The sequence below is a fragment of the Zosterops lateralis genome, assembly GCF_965231275.1.
Source record: "Zosterops lateralis genome assembly, chromosome: 7".
Taxonomy (NCBI): Eukaryota; Metazoa; Chordata; class Aves; order Passeriformes; family Zosteropidae; genus Zosterops; species Zosterops lateralis.
In genome coordinates, this window is record NC_139767.1 from 29921091 (window position 1) to 29934948 (window position 13858).

Sequence of the window (13858 nt, forward strand, 5' to 3'; positions counted from 1 at the left end):
TGTAACAAATCAAATCCACATTTTGGCTTAACGTTTTAAAATATTAAGGAATACTAGTTTTCTGCCTCTTAACTCTATAAGAGGTTTCTAAAGAGCAAAAGAAAACTAAATTATCTTATGATGCCAGCAAGCAATTGTAACAAATCTTGTCTTGCATAAATACACTTTCTGTTTTGCTTCCCAGGACTACTTCAGAGTTTTTCCAACACAGGGGTTTTATCCGTGAAGCAGAAAATACAGACTATTTTGTGGTGGGAAACATGCTAAAGTCAAGCAGCTGTGGCAATTTGAGACTATTTTCAAACACAGTCATCTTGCTCCTGCGTGTGCAGAACACGCAGTGCAACACATTTGACAATTTAAAGTTCCCTGCTCAACTGACTCTGCAATTTGTTTCCTTCTCAGCAGCAGCATGATGGGCTGGAAACCACCTATTGCAAAGTCTGCAACACAAAGTGATACTAAGGGCTCAGGCTGGAAGAAGAAATGAATTCCTTCTCATGCAAATGCCTCCTGGAAGTCATAGGTCATCTAAACAGGCCTACTAATTATTACCACCACTTGATTTTTCACTTTGATATTGCATATGCAGCTCAAACTACTGGCAAGTTTAGTAGCTGTACAGTGGCTGATAAACTTGTAAATGTGTGCACCAAATCTGGGGAGAAAAAAATTAGGTAGTTTCATTGATACTTTCTGTGCATCTGCAGCCCTTATGTTTGTGTTAAAACTGGACGCCAGGCTAAAAGATGAGCATGAAAGGAAATAATTATAAATTATCTGCATAAAATCTGCAACAAATTACCTATAAAACTATAACTATCTAAACAGGATGACATTTACTTTATAGGTTCATGACTTCCTTTCTTTAAAGTTAGCTAAGAAGAGAGCAAAGTAATTACAGTTCCCTTTTGATTGATTAAACATGACATATATGCTAATATGAAAGTAACTTCTGTCCTTTGTTACCCAAGCTTCTGGTTTAAAGCAATTCTGAAGATAACAGATATAATCTCACCAGTGCTGCCATTTCTAACGTATATGCCAAGAAAGTAATTCCTCTGCCTTTTTTCTCCAACAGAGAAGGCATATTTTATCCTTCATGTTTCAAATTTCGGATACAGAAGTCAGTTGATATTACAGCCATAAATCCTCTGTTTCTTTGCCATTATATATCAGGAAAGATCTGTGCCATCAGTAGAATAAATAATTCTGCCTTTTCACAAAGGTTGTCCCACTGATTTGAGGGAGATTATTTGACTGAATGAGGTTGATGGAATATAGTCCAGCAGGAAAAAAAGAAACACCTGCTAAATTTCACATGAAAGTACTACACAGAGGAACAGTGTCCGTCAGATTCACCTTTACGTAATTCTGTCTCAAGTACCAAGAGACTCTCATTGCAATTGAGGTTCATGGAACTCAGCTTCCATAAAGTTTTTTTTCTCCATAGTTTTTGCCTAAAATTGGATTTTATCTATTCTCCAATTTTTGCCTTGATGCCTTGATGCTGTTGTTTCACTTTAATGTCAGGATAACACTTATATTTATGGTGTGGATGTATGCTCTCTTTGCCATCTCTCCTGTAAAAGGCAGATTCAATTCCCCAAATTCTCTGAGGCTCTCCTTACAGGATGGATCCTCAGCTCTCTCACCATCTGCTTGTGTCCCTTCTTTTCATTCTCTGGTTCCATTCTGCCTTTTCTGTTGAAACCAAAACACAGCACGACATTCTAGCTGTGGTCACACGACTGTGAACAAAAATGAGCTTCAAACTCTCTGAACTTAGCAGAGACTTCCCAAAAATACATTCACCAAATAGATGTGTTTTTCTTTTCCCAACACTGCATCATATTACATACTTAAATTAAACCCAGTGGACCAAATTCCTCTCTGGATTAAGTTTAGTAATGTCTGTGGAGTCCGGTGAGAGGGAATTTGGACCAATAGCTATTAAAATTTCCAGTTCCCTCCCTGAAGCAATGCTCTTTTACTGATATTAATATTCCCCTCCAGCTTATTAACTGCATGAAGAAACTTGGGAGGAAAGTGATCCCAGTATTCAGTTTCCTTAAGTCTTCAAGCACACACACTGCTCTGGCAGAGGTCTGTCCCTGCTCTATCCCACCCTCCCATTCCCTCCACCACGAAGGCTCCTGACATTCAGGTTAGTGCTGGGCTTGCAGCAGGTGGCTGCCATGGAGGGAAAGAGGATTCTCTAGGAATATTGGTTTTGGAGATGATGGTCCTCAAGGAATAGTGCAGCAGGATGGCAGAGATTATTTTATGACTTGGATCATGTACAAGGTGTAACATGGACAAAATTTGCAGTGGGAGGGCAGCACAGCCTGGGGATGGAATGAGAGGAAGGGAGAACTGGGGATGTGGTAGGCAAGAGGGGTCTTTCACAGGGTAGGAACTCAGCTTTTCTTCAAGAGAAACCATAACGTGCAACTCTAGAAGTACAAATCTCAAGTTCTTATAAAGTAGGTGAATAATTTGAAGAATAAAGTAGGTGAATAATTTGAAGAATAATCATAGAACCACAGAATATTCTGAGTTGGGAGGGACCCACAAGTGTCATCAAATTCAGCTCTTAAGTGGATGTCCCATACAGGGACCAAACCCACAACCCTGGTGCTATTAACAGCATGCTTTAACCAGCTGGGGTACCCAGCAATTAAATATCTTTGATTTTTTAATGATATTTATAAATTTAAACAAACAGAGACTGGGCTCGAGCACAGCCCTTTATGATATATTTCATACACACTGTCTTGGAGGTATCAGAGCAGCTTGCAGTATTTTTGCCTAAAGGCAAGGACAGGATACACAAGGGTTTTCTATTTGGTTCCTTCCTGCTGTATTTCTGTTTTTCTTGGCTTGCTGTCTACTAGCACTGCCATGGTTTTGTGCTTGGTGTGTTACACCTGAGGGGTACAACAAAGATGCAGCCTAAATTCATTGCCTGGAGAGCTGCAAACTGCTGAAAAAGGCTTCCAAGGAATAAAAGCCTGTGCCTTGAAGTAGTCTTCTACTGGAAAAGTAGAAAGGAGGTTGATAATAAAATTTTAGAACAACAAAAACAACAAAAATATTTCAGTTTCCATATTTTTCCTATTATTTCTTAAAGTATCAGCACAAATCACATAAAATAAATTAGTATTACCCAAACTGCACTATTCACAGAGCACTGTCTTAGATTAATAAATTTGACAGCAAAGGGGGAAGCTTTCATAAAGAAGAAAATTTTATATTTATTTTTTGTGGGTGATCTACCTTATATACTTGTTACGATCTGTAACACTTAGAAATGGCATTGTAGAAATAGTGCCAGGGAACTGCAGTGCTGGGTCCTTGACTTTTGTACAGTATTGCATCTCTCAGGTCTCTCTTGGCACAGTGCTAATTTACACTAGTTAAAGATCCAGACCAGAGCAGTTTTCAGGAGGAGATGACGGATTCATGAAGTCTAAGTGACTGAATACAGAAGTAATTCATTAGCTCCATGCTATATTTGAAAGCTTGACCAGAGCTGACTGCAAAGTACAGCATATGTAGGCTAAGGAAAAAAAAAAAGAAATTAAAAGACTGAATAAAATTTAGGAAAACCCTTAGCTAATTTGACTTGAGTTTAATAATAGATCTGCAACTTAATTTATTTTGGTGTGATTTGAAGTAATGCAAGAGAAAGAAATGGAAGAACAACATTTCTGAACTGACCATGCATTATGGTTTTCTGGAAGAAAAGTATTGCATACCAATTTTGCTTTTCTTATATATTCACCAGATGAACTGCCTGTTTAGTGTGCTGGTTTTCAGCTAAGCTCATCCCTGCTTCAGAAAACACAGCTGTTTTCTAAGTTTCTATTTTGAGTTTAGCTGTAGGTCCTTTTGACCATTAATAGCACAGAGCAAGTCCTGCTGGAAAGTAAAAGCTATAAGAGCCATGATGTGTGAGTTTATTTTGATTCTAGTCTGGGGTTATCTGAATGCTGCAAGTCTCTACTTTTCCATTCTGCATTTAAATTTATATTGGTGCTTTAAATACAAGGTCTTAATTATTGCATAACTACCTAAACAAATAGTACATTAAATGGTATTTCCTTGTCATAACATCTCCAGGTTTCTGGAAATCATTAATTAATTTACTGAACAATTTGCTTAGCTCCCACCTTCTCCACCCACATCTGCACTGATGAAACATCATTTAACTCATTTTCAACTTGTTCATTAGGAGCACCCACAAAAGGAGTTCAGAAGTGACCCACTGTGAAATGCTCACAGTCCTTGTGTAGATGAGCTGCCAGGCTTTGATCCATGAAATTATTTCGTCTCTTTTTCTTTGGCCACTTCTCAATAATCTCTTCAGAACATTGTCAAAGGTGTTTTAAATTATTTTTTTTTCTTTCTTTGCGAACAATGTGCTTGAAAAACTCTAATACATCAAGGAGGTATGTTTTTATTTGCCAAGTAGACACTGTCTTTATTCTACTATGATTCCCATTTATTTATTTTTGTTTCACAATACCCCTGGCATTAAGAAAAGAAATTGGTGTTCAATTCCCAGGATCATCTGTAGCTCTCTTATTAAAGATAGTCACTGGTGATCAGGCACAGTAGTTGATTTTAATGAGCCTGAATTTTAGGGCTTTTAGCAGTTCAACCATTTCACTCTTAAGCTCCTCTGGAAGTCCTGGAAACACACTCTCCCCTTCCAATAGCCAGTGGTTCTCTAATTCTTTCCTTCTGTTCAAGTATGTCCTCTGTTGCTATTTCAGCCTCTGACAATACCTAATCTTCCCAGAAAAGAGAAAACGTGTCACAAACATTGTCTGTGGTGAAGACAAAGGCAAATAAATAATTTAATTTTTCTGCATTGTCTGTGTACTCCTTAATTGCTCTCCTTAATCCCTGGTAGTCCAAGAAATATAAAATCTTTTCAATGACTTTCTGGGCAATCTATCCAATCACTTTCACTGAGGGAAAAATCAAAATTTTGATTGTTTTCTATAAAATCAAAAGTCACTTTAGTTAGACACACATTGCGATTTGACATGTGTCTTCACATTTTCCATAAGTAACTCACTGCAATCTGGGTAAATCATTTTGCATGGACAGTCCATAAGTGATATTTAACTTGGACTGGTGACAGAGCAGGCCCAATTGTCTCTTGTCATAAATGCTTCTAAATTTTCCTGCCATTAGCAATCCCAAATGTTTTTCAGGTGGTGGTTTCAAGGCTTTTTGTGGACATGGATGGACTTCATTCCTTTTAGTTTTTCCGATAGGAAAAGGAGGGATGTGAAGAGGACCCTGGTGACACCACTGGTGTATCTCTCACCAGGGCTGCACCTGCTCTCCTCTGCCTTGGGTCCAGCATCACAGATCATCAGCAGAATCTGACAATGTGGCCATGTACTTCTCCAAGATAACTCTTTTGGCAAAATGAGATGAAAACAAGTTACATTGCTTCTCAATAAGTGATAACGTATTTTTTTCCCCCAGACAATTGTTAAGTATTTGTAGGCAGCACAGGAAAAAATGGAACAGAAAGACTATGCTCTAACTGTGTAGTCATAAATTACATGAAGTACATTTCATTATAAAGCACTACATTTTTTCTAAACCTTTATGAATTCTCTCCATTTACCCTGGGGGGTTGTAATGTAAACTGACATCTTATTCTCTTCTCAAAAAAAAAAAAAAAATCACAAGTATTCTCTTAGAATGTTTTGCCTGTAAATGCAAACAAGGAAATAACAGCAACAGAACATACAACACAAAATACTCTTTTTTTTTTTTTTTTTTTCTTTAAGGGAAAGTGTAACATCTACATGGAAAAACTGAAAATGTTCAAGCATCCTGTGTACAGAAATAATGACAACCACACTCCCATCTCTTTAGTTCTGTGAAAAGAGAAAAGTTGTTCTTCTTGATATATAACTCCCTTAAAGAATGAGGAATATGCTAGAAGTATTAGCTAATTGCTATTTCATATATGATCTGTATTATTGTTATGATTTATATTGCCCGACAAAGAAATAACACTCTCAGTTTCTTTAGCTTGAATAATTTTGAAGAATTTTCATATTTTCTTCACATATCTACCAGTTAAACAGCTCAAAGCAAGTTTTCTCCACTCCCAGTTTTGAATAGCACAGAATACTGGCTTTGTACCCTTAGGCTACTTGGATTTAATATCAAATTCTTACCTTGCACAAGGTCAAAGAAAAAAAAAAATAAAGCCTGTAAAATTGGACTCATATGAAGAATGAGTTTCTATCTTTTAATACCACCAAACAATCTGCAAATTATTTAAATTAAGACAACCAGCACTCCAACATCTGCAAGCAAAATGCTTAAACGCCAAATGCAACTTTACTGGCATAAGAAAATAATAAGTGGAGTTCAATTTGTGTCAGCATAGCTCAGGAAAATAAGATATCATGTCTTGCTGTCTGCTTGATGTCAACTTCTCAGATTCAAACCCTAATGCCTCATCTTAGGCTGTCCTTACTGGAGGCTGCCAAATAGCAAGGTTCAGCCAGAGTTCATGCAGCTACTACAAAATAGTTTTTTTTTTTCCTTCTCCTTTTTCAATCATTATGAACCTTCTGCTTTATATTGTACACACTTGATTATATCTATCCTTGAAATGTATACAACTCTATTAGCCTCTTCTCCTATTCTTTTTAACATACTGTAAATTCCTTTCTGTGCTTAGTTTGTTTTATGACTTACAGAATTAGGCTTTTAAACTTTCACTGCACAGAGAAGATTGAGTTGTGAGATTGGCTACAAGGAGAAAACAAAGGAATGGGAATTTATATTAATATTAAAAAGGAACAAAAGTATGAATACTTTTGCCATTTTTTTCTACTAAAATATTAGTTACCATCATAACCAGTCCTCAAAAAAGGTGAAAGTGGGTTCTTCTTGGAAAGGGAAGATTAGCAGCTCTGTAAAATGCCCATTATTGTTAATTCTAAGAAGCCTAAATCCCCTTCTGCCTAAAATCTCATCTCTCATTGATATTGATATTTCAAATGTGACCTCGTGCAAGCTTAAAATGAGCAATTTAGATGGATTCATTTTCTCAAATTGTTTTAAATTGGCTGCATATAAAATTACTCTAAATGGAAGTTGTGGGACAGATAAGCCAATAATTTTATGATAATATATATAGCTTAGTACTGTCAAAGTTTGCAATAGCATTTCAGAGAACTCAGCAAAGCCTGTTGGAATCTGCTTCAGGTGGAAAAAGCCCAAACAAAACACAACACATGTGGGTTGGAGCATTAAAGTCGTGATATACCAACACATATATTTTGAAGATAACACGATCCTTCTGCAAAACAGTGATTGAAATTTTCTGAACACTTCAATCATAATAAATACGCAGAAACACAGACGAATCTATACACATGTGGAAACAGAGTGTATGAAATTTCAGTTTGTCGTAGTGCTGCAAACATGGGAAGTTTCAGCAATTTTAAATTAGCTGATGAGGAGTTAAGAAAATCAGCTGCCTTAATATTTTCTGAAATATGAGGAAGATGTAAAAACAAAAGTTTGGCTCAGTTATATTCTCTTCCATTTCTTGCTCTCCTACTTTAAGGGATACAAGTTTCTTCACTTAGGCCCATTCATTGCAAACTTATCTGGTATGAATTACTGAAACAGATTTGCAATATTCAATGTCTGAACAGATGAAACACTTTAATACCTTAGATGGCTCATTTCTGGGATCAGCTGGAGCGGCATATTCCCCAAACTTTAAAAATATTTTTTACAAAATTCAAAGGCAGTCAAGATTAAAATTCCCAAATGTGTATTCTGGATCACCTCCAAAAACATTCAGTCATTATTGGATATTGTCTTGATTAAAATTCCTGTTGGTTTGTCCTATGGTTAAAGAGTAATCTTGTATCTTAGCTCTTGGAATGTATTCCTGTCATGTGACATCTATGAAGTCCGAATTAATATAAAGAGATCTTTCTCACTACCCAGCATGGGAAAAGGTTTAAAACGTTCAGATTTCAGCATGAAAGCATTTCACAGAATGTGTTTTCCGCTAAAATTGCCATTTATATTCTTCGAAATTTCCTTCAGGTATAGTGAAAAGTTAATTGCTGAAGATTTGTTAGAAACCTTTTCAGAGCAGTATCAGTGAGAATAATGTGTGTACTAGCCAGAAATTACACCAAGAATTATTTATTTTCTCCTTTGTAGCTAACTTTTACACAGATCCCTTATGTTTTGTAAAGAAGCTAGAGCCACTCCTGACTTAGCTCAACTGAATCACTTTTCTTATGCTTTTAAAACTTAAAAAAAAAAAAAAATCTGGAAATGCTCCCATTCTCAGAACTTACCTCCACAGAGTCTGGGACTCCAAAGCTAAAATGCTCACTTCTGAGCAACCTGTGATTTTCCCACTCTATAAAGCCATGTGAGTTTCTCTTTCCATTTTTTTATCTACCTTGGGACAAAAAGCAGGAGAGTTTCCCCCATGACCTTGGATCACATGCCCAAGCTCCAGCAAACAACTGTGCACAGGGCACTCAGAGGAGGAAAAGGCAAATCAGAGATTTTACTCTGTCATTCTCACATCTAAAATTATGCTTTTAAGTAGTATTTAACTATTGAGGTGCTATTTAAGGATTTTAAGGTGTTTCTTGTTAATTCCTGACAGGCTTCCCTCCCTTAACTAATTGAGGAGGGATCTTCAGCCTGAATTTCTGATATTTCATGATATGCTGCAGGGAGAAATGGTTTGTAGATCTCCTAGAAACAGCAGAAGAAGAAATTCCATTTTAGATTCTATGAAGTTGTCCATGAGGAAGTTTCATCAATACTCACTATGACAAGCTAGCAGTCAGTTTTTAAAACAATCAGTGTTTTCCTCCCCAAAGTCTTTAACTTATAATTCCCCAACCAGATCTCCAGGTCAAAATGACATCTACTTTAGAATTGCTTCCACACAGAAATTTGAAAAAAAATTGTTGTAGGACAGGAAAGGGAAGAAAGAAACATTTTCCAGCATCCCCAAGGAACAGTTTTAGATACATAGTCAGTCTGAAGTAATTGACTTGTATGACAAGTTACCTAAAAACTGCAATAATCGTACTAGAGGGAATCAGAATTAGAATTAATCTCTGTATCTGTCTATAGAAATTTTGACTTGATCCACAACATGAATAATACTCTGGTGAGAAGAAGTTCTTATATTGTCTATTGTTTTTTTTCCAGAAGAAGTTCTTATATTGTCTATTGTTTTTTCCACAGAAGGACATAAATGAATACAAGTGCATTCTTCCATGGTGCTTACAGTTACCCAGTTTTTTTTGGAAACCACCTTGTGCCCCCAGTTCTGTTTCTACAGGTAACTTAGCACCATGAGTGATGGAAAAGTGCTTTCTTGAGGTGAGTACAATATGCAAAGATAGTTTTGAAATTTGGGTTCCATGCAATCGTTTTCTTTTTTTTCTCAGAGATATCTATGGAGGAAAATGCAGAACATGTGGAAATCACAAGCCGAGTAAATTACTCTTACCTTGCTTCATCTGTCCTTAAATTTAATGTGCATCCATTTGTCACTCTAAAATGTGATTTGTATAAGCCAGAAAAAACTGAGAGACAGCAAGTATGTCAAATTCTATGCTTTATAATCTTCTCCTCCTCCCCCTTTATGTTTTGAGGTTGTCTCTTGTCTAGTCTGTCTGCCTATTTATCTAATTACAGTGCTCTGTTTTTTGACCAGAATGTCATGGAAAGCATAATGCCCTGGAGGAGTTTTCCCATTTCTAAAATGTCATGTTCTCAAGGTGAAAGCTCTCAGAGTTTGAGCAGGTAGGACTCATTTGGGAGGGACAAGGGCTGAGTGGAGGAGACAGAATTCCCTCCTCAGCTTTGAAATAATCTTAGAGACAAGACACTGGACTATGATGGACCAGCTGTAGGCATTTATTTCCATGTTTTCAATTTATGGGGATTTTAGGAATCTTTCATGATTTTCTGGCTTACCCAGATCAGAGTATGGTAAGAATATCATCCCTGATGCCTTCTGCATTTTAGAGTGAGACTAACCTCCTTCAGTCTGTGGAGAGCTAACACACAGCAGCAGTGCCCTGTCTGGGGCTTGAGTTTACACCTGGCCAAGAGCATCTACATCAGGACAAAAGTAGTTTGGGGTAGCTAAGGAAGAAATCTGTTTTTCAGTAAACATTGGAACTGGAACAGTGAAACTGGAACTGGAACAGGATTTGGCAGTGTATAAGTTACCCTAATAATTTAGGAGTCTGACTTTCAACACCTCTGTTTCAACTGTAGATTCGAGTTACTCATTTAAACCACGGTTACTCACGCAAGTTAATTTTATTGACTTCAGTAATAATAATTCTATAAGTAAGGTTTTCAACAGGCTTTTTTTTTTTTTAAAGTATTTTTCTTTATAGTTTGGAGGTATTTTTAACACATTTTGGATCTGCCTTTTGATGTATGACTGATGATTGCTCATTTTACTGTTAAGTATTTCATGATTCTTGAGTGACATAGTTTTGACAGGATAAAAGACTTTCAGTGTGGCAGTGGAGGCATAGCAATGGCTGAGAGTTCTTTTTAGCTTTGTTTGTGTCCTGGCTTTCTCTCCTTAACAATTCACAGGTCTGTGATGGTATTGTTTGATCTGGTTGCTATTCTGTTGTGAGTATTCACACAGAATCTGCAATTAGTAAATCAGTTAAGCCTTTGTTTTAAATATTGCTTCCTCCAGGCTTCATTGAGATGAGATGTATGTTCCAACTATAGAAGCAGCACCTGGTGCACTAGTGCAGAGAAAGTGGAGGCACTCCAAAAGAAAGCCAGGAGTGTAAAATAGTGCTGCCTGATAAGAGCACAAGGATGACGACACTGGATCAAAATGTGTAACCAAGCTTTGAGCATCTGGTTTTAACTGAGGCGAGGAGATTCCACAGCTTCCTTGTGCACTTTATGAAGAACCACTTCCCTCTATTTCTTTTTGAAGCTGCTACTTGCTGGCTTCCTAAGGTGCCTTGGAGAAGACAGCGTGCAACTCTTGTCAGCTCATCCAGGCCAGGTCTCCATGAGTTTATGGACCTCCTCAGTCATAGTTTTTTTCAGATTAATGATCCTTTCTCTAGGTATTCCATAGTTCTGATGGTTTTTAATGTCCTCTGAACCTCCTCCAGTTCTAGGATAAGTTTTCTTTAAATGAAAGCACTGGGGATTAGGGGCCAGAGCTATGTAAAATATTGACGATATGGGAGCAGGGTGGATACACAGAGGCATCATGATGACACAGGTCTCATGGCCTTTTCCTTTCCAAACAATTCCTAGCATTTGGTTTGCTTTTTGGCCTCTCATTTTTAATGACAAGTGAGAGTTCACCAGTGATTTTACATGGCCAAGAGTATATTTTCCCAAACATACATCACTTCACACTTATTTGCAATGAATGTAACCCACAGACTTACATAATTCAGTCACTCAATACTGAAGTTCCTTGTGAATAAATCACTTTTCTGCTAGTGAACACACTGCAGAGAAAAATTCTTATTTACACGTTCACTGTGCACCTCAAAATGAACTTTCTTCTCAGTGGTACATGCAGGTGCTCTCCTCCTGTGTACAAAGGATGTTATTCACTGAATAATTAATTTTAGTGGAAAAACATCTCAACACAGTAAAAGTACCTACTTTAAATTTTGAGTTTCTGTTCTGAATGTTCTTCTTTTCTCTTGTCTACACAAAATAATTTGCTTCAATTGTTTTTAAACAGGCCAAATATTGTGAAGACTTTTAGTTTGGTTCTCCAGACACTGCTTTGATGAGTAAAATAAAGAAACAACAAAATATATTACTGTGACAAAGCAGTCACTTCTTATAAGTACTTTGCCATTAATATTAGGAATGTATTTGTGTAATTTTAGCTGTTGCTAAGGAAAAAAAAGAGTTCTGATTTTTTTTTTTTTTTAAGAAAAGAAAAGATTAAGCACTCTGTCTACATTTGATTCTCATTTCGTCTTCTCCATATATTTTATTCCTTTCTTTGGAAGCCAGCCAGCAACTCAGCTCCATATAAAAACCTTCTTCCTTCCAGGCCTTTAAAAGTACTTGGTTTGACAAAAAAAATCTTTATGGTGCCTGTTATACTGGTCATTCTGTGTCCCTCTTTCCTCTGCTTTGTCTGTTCAGGCTGTGTTTGGGTCACTGTCATGTTTGTACAGAGCTTGGCACAACACCATCCTACACTTGCACAGATGTTTAGGTACTGCACTGAAAAATATCAGTGACTGCAATAACTATTAATCCTTTTTGCTATAAATTATTTAATTCAAATAATGCAGCATTAAAATTACATGTATGCCAAATATAAATGGTTTAATTAAACCTTCTTATTGTAAAGGCTTTAAGGTTTTAAGTAAAAACCCCAAACTTCAAAAGGCTTCCAAGTTTGGAGCGGGTCTTCTTGAGTTTCTCTTGCAGAACGGGATCAAAATTTAGAGCTAGAATTTGATATTATCCAGCTAGAATTCTGGATGGGGCTTTCAGTCATTTATTCAAAATGGTTCAACACAAGGAGCTGCTCATGCAAACCTACAAACTTCTTATTGCTTTTAAGAAACACAGACTTGAAACATTTCTTGCACCATTCTGCTCTGTCCCACATGGAATGACTGATCCAGGGATCCCACTCAAATAGCAGATTACTGCTATAGATGTTCCCCTTCCTGGACCAAATCTCTCTCTGGGCAGTTTCACATCAGCATTTAAACAATAACCCTTGAAAGGCCTGATATTGTAAGTGAAATAATTGCTTTGAAATTTTGATCAGCCCATGATGTTCCACATGGAAAGAAAACACAAACTGGCCAGGAAAGATGGTCTTCCCTATTGAATCTGAAATTTATAGTATGACATAGTAAAAATCACTGTACATGCTCTCAACTGTTCTCCATATGCTGTCACTTGGTAAGACAAAAGAGAACCAGGTCACTTTCTTTACTTGTACAGCTTGTAAGCAGTATTGGTGATGATCCCATATTTATAAATCTTTGACTAGTTTGAATCTATTCTCCAGATTTGGTCTCTGTGCCTCTCTGTCAATTTAGGTTTTTTTACAGTTATGTTTTTAAAGCATGCCTCATTTATAAATCCTGCATTTATTACCCTCTGTTCTGCTAAACTGGGCTACACTTCCACTTTTGAATACTGTGTGATCCCTTTAAAAATGAATTAAAAAGAAAATAATTACTTTTTAAAGCATGTGTGTTTGGAATTCCCTTTGACTTTAGACTGTTTTTGAAGTAATGTTTCTCACCAAAGACATAAAAAATTATACAGTTCTCTTCAGAAGTACATTCAATGAATATTACATATGCATTTTTACTGAACAGTCAGTTTGCCATGTGAGTTTTGTGGACAAGAAGGATAAAAGCTCAGATTCAGAGCTCTTACAAGCCTTAAAAACATGCTTGAGGTACATAAACAAATGTCCCAATACTCCATGATAGTACATTTAGAAAAAATTTTAAAGATCAAAACCCAAGGAAAAATTGAAATAAAATATGCCAATTTCTTAAATATACTTACAATTTCACATCTATAATAGCTGCAAAATATATAAGCAGGAAGAACTGAAAAAAAAAGCACCGAGGTTGTAGTTAAGATTCTGGTTTTCTAAGTTACTCTTTGAATTTATGAGGTTCTTAACCGGTATCCTTTTGAACAGAAGTACCAGTGGCCTTAAAATATTCACTAAGTATATTTTCTTCTGCAAATTTTTTCACTTTTGAACCATTGAAACGAATAGAAAATAAAGAAAACTATCCTGATA